This window comes from Nannospalax galili, unplaced genomic scaffold, assembly GCF_000622305.1.
Source record: "Nannospalax galili isolate Female #2095 unplaced genomic scaffold, S.galili_v1.0 scaffold359, whole genome shotgun sequence".
Taxonomy (NCBI): Eukaryota; Metazoa; Chordata; class Mammalia; order Rodentia; family Spalacidae; genus Nannospalax; species Nannospalax galili.
The window spans coordinates 4,789,350-4,796,097 of NW_008347042.1; positions in this window are offsets into that span (position 1 = coordinate 4,789,350).

A 6,748-nucleotide genomic window follows, 5' to 3' on the forward strand; every position below is an offset into this window, starting at 1 on the left:
GTGAGAAGGATCAGGAAACAGTATTGGTTCCCCAGGTGTCTGGGGCCCCAAGACTAGGAATGGCACAGGGTCCAAGCTAGAGTATAGAATGCCAGGCGGGGGGGGGGGGGCAGGGGGGGTGGGGTGGAAGGGTGAATGAGGCTTAGGGAGTCCCTGCGTGGAGAGCTGCGCTGTAGACTTACCCCAAGAGGCCTGAGGATAGTCTTTTCTATCTTTTTACTCAAAACTAATGTTTATCCTTAATGATGAGGTGTGTTTCTTAGAGACAGTAAATCCTATTTTTTAATGTAATCTGTTAACCTGTGTCTTTTTGTTGTGGAATTCAGACCATTGATACTGAGTGTTATTATTCACCAATATTTATTAATTCCTGTTATTTTGTTGTGCTAGTATTGTTTTCATAGACTTCTTTTCTGTTAACCATTCTGGATTTGTTTATCCCTTGTGCCCTCTTGGGTGTGCTCAACATCCTCTTCAGATGGATACTTTCCCTCTAATATCCTCTGTAGAGCTAGATAGTGTACATAAATTATGTAAAGCTGTTATCATTTAAAGTTTGTCTTTGTCTTTTGATTAAACTGATAGTTTTGTGGAGTATAGCAGTCTAGGCTAGCATCTATATTCTTTTATGACCTTTAGAACACCAGTCCAAGCTCTTCTGACTTTCATAGTCTTCACTAAAAAATTAACTGTCATTCTGATGGGCATGCTTTTAAATGTGACTTGATCTTTCTTGTAGTTTTCATTATCTTTTCTTTGCTCTGTACATTTAGTGTTTTTTTTTTATTATATGATGTGGGAGTTTTTTCTTCTGGTCATGTTCTGTGTGCCTCTGGTACCTTAATAAGCACCTCTTTCCTTAGATTTGAGAACTTTTCTTCCTCGATCTTTGTTGAATATATTTTCTGAACCTTTGACCAAAGTTTCTTATCCTTCTACAACTACGGTTCACAGATTCTGTCCTTTGTAGTGTACAAGAGTTCCTATATGTTCTGTTCCTAGATTGTTTCAGATTGAACATTTTCTTTGACCGAATGATCCATTTCCTCTCTTTTGTCTTTGAGAACTGATATTCTGTCTCCCACTTGATTCATTCTACTAATAAGGCTTTCCATTGAGGTTTTTAGTTCATTGACTGAATTTTTTATTTCAAATTTTATTTCAGTTTGGATTTTCCTCAGAAATTCTCTTTCTTTATTAAATTCTATTTTCATATCTTGAATTATTTTCATTTAATTTGACTCTTTTTGCTTTCATCGTCTTCATTCCAGAATTTATGCATATCCCCTTTGATTTCCTTGAACATATTTATAATTGCTGTTTTGTTTTGGGACAGCAACTAAGTTACTCTTCTCAGGGAACATTATGATGGTGGTACTGATTTCTGGAGGTACTGATTTCTGTATATTGTGCTGGCTATTTATGTTGTTTGTGTTTTTGTGATAGGAACTGAGCATCTGAACTTAGGTCATTGATTGTGCTTCTTGGCATAGATATCTGGTCTCACATTTGCTGAGTTGGGTGTTTGGATCTTTCTTTACTATGTCCAACTTGTCAGGTTGTGGACCAATGATGGTCCTTGGGATTCAGTCTCAGGGTAGAGCACTTGCCTAGAGTGCACAAGGCCCTAGGTTCAGTCTTGAGAATGGAAAAAAAAAAAAAGACATACAAGTGTACTAGAATCGTTTAAGATTTGGGATACTAGAAAAGGTTGTTTTGCACAGAAAAATAAATACATTCAAATTTCATATTTAAAAGAAATTCGTTTGAATAAAAATGTACCCATAAATAGAACTAAGATGATGGAAAAAATATTCACAACATATATAATAAGGATGACTATCAAAAACATGCAAAAAGTTAACTGTGAAAAGACATAGGTCACTATAAAATAGGAGAAAATATATGAATCAACAAATTCTAGAAATTCAAATGACCAGTATTTAATTCTTCCATTCATTCTACAACTACTGAGTCTTCTCTAAAGATAAGCATTGCCTTAGCAAGGGGCATACAGCAAAAAAAGAGGATATATGAAAAAAATAGCTAATTAAAATAACAAATATAACTTGCTCATAAAATTGTCAAAAGTTTGCAGAGATTGATAATATCAAATGCTATTGGGGTTTGGAAAATGCACATACAAATGAAGCTTGGGAGCATAAATTAGCATAGTCTCTTGAAATCTATATTAGCAGTATATCAGAAGTTCAATTGTTCTTAGAATTTTTAAGAGACCTTCTCTTTTCCTGATTCTATCCTACATGAATATTCATACCTTGTACAAAGTTATACATGGTTAGGCACTGAAGCATCATTTATAATTGCAAAAATACTGGGAACGGTCTGTGTTATATATTAAATAGGAAATATCCCCCACAGGCTCATAAACTGAAGCTGGTTCCCAATTGATGGTGCTATTTTGGGAGGTGGTAGAAATGGTGCTTGGTAGGGCTTGAATGAAGGAAACAGGTGATAGCAGTGTGACCTTGGAGGCTAAACCTTATCCTGACATCTTCGTAGCTCTCTTTTTCTGTTTTGTGACTGTCATGGGGTGAGCATCTCTGCTCTACCATATTCGTGTGGTATGGCCTTCACCACAGGCCAAGAAATAATGGAACCAGTGCATGGGCTGAAATCTCTGAGACCAGGAGCCAAAATAAACCTCTCCTCTTTTAAGGGTTCACTCAGGTATTTGTCATAGACACAAGAAACTAACTCATTCTATTTCCTGACAAATTTGAAAAGTTTTGCTACATACATATTACAAAATAGTCAGTTAGCTATTTTTTAAAAAGTGGATTATAAGCAATGATATAAAAAAATTTATTGTACAAGAAAATGTTGTAAAACAATTTGTGTTTAAAAGAAATATGTGTAGATACAACTATGCATGTAAACACATACAAAAGAAATAAGAAGAGACACATGAAAGTTCACAAGATTTCTAATGTCTGTGGAGAGGTCAGAATGTGATGGGGAGACATTAAGGTTTCTCTTCACATATTATTGATGATCAGATTGAAGGGCTATTCAGCGTGTATAAGGTTTGGGGTCAAACATATACCTTTAAACCCTGTTTCTGCTGTTTCCCAGGTATAAAAACATGGGTTTTCTTTTCTGTAAAATAATTTTGGTGCACATATCACAAAATTCTTAGAATTCTGAGAATAAATTTAGATGATCCAGAAAAAGGTACTGTAAGTAGAAACACAGACCACATACTAGCCACTATTAATTTTTGAACTGTTTGAAATATTTGCAACAAAACATGTTCATGTTATTTGTATGCTTGAAGACTCACAATCAAAAAGGTGCAAGTTGAGACTGTGAGAATTTAGAAGAAACAAATCATTACTACTATTCCACAACATCCAACACCTGCTCTCCTCCCGGTTATTCCATGCAAACAGATAGGTCACAAATCTTGTTGGACAGACCCACAGCCCGAAGATCTCCTTCTATAAAAAATGTAGAGAAAACAGAAGCTTCTCTGAACCAACTAATAGAATTAAATGTTAACAAGTTTTATAAATCAACACTAAATTTTTCTTTGTGAGTGTTGAGGAGGGGCTTATGTGCACATGTGTGGGTTGGTACATACATGTGTGAGCATGCTTATGAAGGCATGAAATTAGTTTCCAATGTCTTCCTCAATGACTCTTCATCATATTTTTGACACAGGATGTGTTGCAAAAGACTGTCCACCAATAAGCAGACGGTGAACAGATGTCATTTTCCAGAGCTTGGTCACACCCATTTCCTAGGATAATCACAGCAAATCTTGTTGGTTGTTACTCTCAGCAAGAAAGGAGGAGCAGAGTCAGCCACAACTCCGAATCAACCAGTGTGCTTTAGTTGCATGACTAAGGGTATATAAACAGGAAGTAGAGGGGAGGCTATCTTGCCATTTTGTGCAGCTGTGGGGAAGTCACCATCATGCCTGGATGAAGATTTTCCAGTATAGCCTTAGGAGAGGAGCACCCACACTCCTGTAAGTAAACTCTGACCCATTGCTCATAAGCCCAATAAACTCACTGGTTTCCCAGACTGCAGTTTGGTGAAATTGTCGTAGGGGCCAAGGGACCAAGGGAGAAGAGGGCAGATGTTGTTTACACACCTCCAGAAGGAATTTTAGCCATAGGAAGTTTCATTGGAGCTTGCCAATTTGACTAGACTGGCTAGCCAACAAACCTCAGGGATCCTTCTGTCTCTGCCTCCCCAACACTGGGATTATAGATGTACTCTGCTATGCCCAGCTTTTCATGTGGGTTCTGAGAATCCAAACCAAGATCCTCTTGCTTGCATGGTAAGCATTTTACTGATTGAGGTTATGCCTTCCTCTTAAGTTTTCTAACTTGTTGAGCTAGACACATATTCTGAATTTTTTTGAAGAGTCATTTAGTAGCTAAAGCAGACTCTAAATTGAAATGGAAATAATTTCTAGAAAATACTTTTTCTAGATGATCATTAATATTTTATAGTTATGTTTACTCCTTCACAAAATTGTCTCACTAGTCATTTCCTTGTGTTAGTAATTCTTTCTTTAAGGAAGTGATTGCTGGTGTCCAATCTTGCCAAAATATGAGTCATATGGGAAGGTTGTTGGAAGTACAGATTCACCGAACCCTCTCTTGAAGATCCTGATTTAAGTGGTCTAGGATGTAGCAAAGGACTCTGGAGGGTTTGGGTTTTTTCTTGTTTATTTTGTCTCTAAATGTTTTATTAATTCCTTGAGACTTTTATACGATGTGTTTTGATCATATTCACTCCCCACTAATCCTTCTAACACTTCCCAGATCCCCCATCTCCCTAACACCAAACTTCATGTCCTCTTTTTTTTAATAGCCCATTAATAGGACTCTGCAATTTTAACAAGCACTGAACAAGCTAGGCACCCATTGTGCTAGATTATATCTTTCTCAGGAAGCAGTTGTTCCATAAGGTGGTGGGTGGACTTTATTCTTATAACTCAAATTTGTCTTAGCTAATTTGGGCCCTTTACATTTCGGTAGAACATGTGACCAGTTTGTCAATATCCATCAAAAACAAGGAAAGGAGACTAAAAAGAGGCCCACTAGAGGGAAAAAGAGGCTTTAAGGAAAGGCTTTAAGGAGAGGGTAAGGAATGAATTTGATATGAACCTTGAAAGGGAAATAGCCAGGGTTGGAAGGGTTTCAGCTGGGTATGGGGGGACAGAGAGATACAGGAGAAGAAGGAATGTGGGGGGTGGTCGACCAAAGCTAGTAGGCATAAAATGCCACAAAGAAACAAACAAAAAATTAGGGAATATTACATTAAGTTACAAAACAGTTCAGAAAGAATCTCCCTTTTCCAATGTTCAGTTGATTCATCCATTTTGGGTCCCAATGCTTATTCAACCATTTCGTCATTGTATGCACTTGAAGAATTTTCATAATTTTCATAAAAGTTCTGCATGCCTTTGTAGCTGTATTCCTAAATAACTGTTAGTTTTTATTGCTAACTTGAGTGGGATTTCTTGAGTGTGGGTGTTGGTGTGAAAGAAAGAGGAAGAAATATCTTATACAAAGCATCCTATGAAACATCCTGGTTTTTAAAGCAGTAATATAAAATACCCATCTACTTCCTTCCCCTCAGGAAGCAGAGCTCACCAAAATCTCACGCTCTCCTCCCGGATCTTACTCTCCCTCCCTCCGCCACAGTTATGACTTCTGTATTAACTATTTCAATGTTTTTCTTCACAGTGGTTTCACCTATCAATGAACAACACATTGATTAGATGTTGATGATTTTTATCTATTTGAAAGAAGTGTTTTTGCAGTTCAAAGGAATCGATGCATGTGATGAGTATTCCATCATTTTTTGCAGTGGCATGTTTTCTAGAAGAAATGTGCCAAATTATTTCTATTCTATATATTCTATTCTATTCACTATAAAAGTGCTGCTGTGAACAAACCCATGTATGTATCTTTTGGAAATTATTCTAACTTTTCTAAGATCTATGTCTGGGAGTGGAGATGCTGAATAGTGTCTTCTGCTCAAATTCTAAACTACTATGGCTGGAGAGATGGCTCAGTGGTTAAGAGCACTGACTGCTCTTGCAGAGGACCCAGGTTTGATTCCTACATGGCAGGTAACAGCTATCCATAACTCCAATTGCAGGGGGCCTGCCGCCTTCTTCTGACCTCCACAGGCATTGCACTAGTTTTTAACAAATTCAAAACTATTTTCCAATGTGATACATCAAATTGTACTCCAACACTACCCAAGCACTTCTGTTGCTCCAGGTTGTTGAGAACACTTGGTGTATGTTACATTTTTATACCTACAAGCTTTAGTTTTTTAACTAACAAGTAAAAGTTAAACATTTATGGTATACATGATGACTTGATATATGTATACATTATAGAATGGCTAAATCAACTCATTTAACATATATCACCTACTTATTTTGTGATGAAAACACTTAAAATCTACTTTCTTACCAATTTTCAAGTGTACAACAGTTTTAACTGTAGTCACCATAATGTCCAAGAATTCAACTTCTTTTTATAAAAAAATATTTTATTTATATTTTATGTGTATGAGTGTTATGCCTGCATGTAAGTAAGTGCACCCATGTCATGCAATGCCCATGGAGGACAGAAGAGGCTGTCGGATCCCCTGGGACTGGAGTTACAGACAATTGTTAGCTGCCATGTGGGTGCTGGGATTTGAACCTGGGTCTTCTGCAAGAACAGTCAGTGTTCTTAACCAGTGAGCCATC